The following is a 500-nucleotide window of genomic DNA, read 5'->3' as shown; positions in this document are numbered from 1 at the left end:
TATTCCCTCCTCCTTATTCCCTCCTGCCTCCTCCCTCTCCCTCCTCTTTACTCCCTCCTCCACTACTCCTTATTCCCTCCTCCTTATTCCCTCCTTCCTCCTCCCTCTCCCTCCTCCTTTTTCCTCCTCTTTACTCCCTCCTCCACTACTCCTTATTCCCTCCTCCTTATTCCCTCCTTCCTCCTCCCTCTTCCTCCTCCTTCTCCCTCCTCTTTACTCCCTCCTCCACTACTCCTTATTCCCTCCTGCCTCCTCCCTCTCCCTCCTCCTTCTCCCTTCTCCCTCATTATTCCCTCCTCCCTCCCTCTCTCTCCCTCCTTCACCGCAAGCAGCTGGGCTGCAAAACTCCATGAGGGACTGCCTCTTCCAAGTGGGTGATGTAATATATAGCCCATGGCCCCCACCCCTGTGTTGGACACTGTGATTTCCGTGTGAGGAGGAATTGGAAGAATTGAACATTTTGAATGGGGAGGGGGGAGGCAGTCAGACATGGCTGGCTT

This window comes from Chrysochloris asiatica, unplaced genomic scaffold (assembly GCF_000296735.1).
Source record: "Chrysochloris asiatica unplaced genomic scaffold, ChrAsi1.0 scaffold00037, whole genome shotgun sequence".
In the NCBI taxonomy this organism is placed as follows: domain Eukaryota; kingdom Metazoa; phylum Chordata; class Mammalia; order Afrosoricida; family Chrysochloridae; genus Chrysochloris; species Chrysochloris asiatica.
This window is presented reverse-complemented; position numbering follows the sequence as displayed.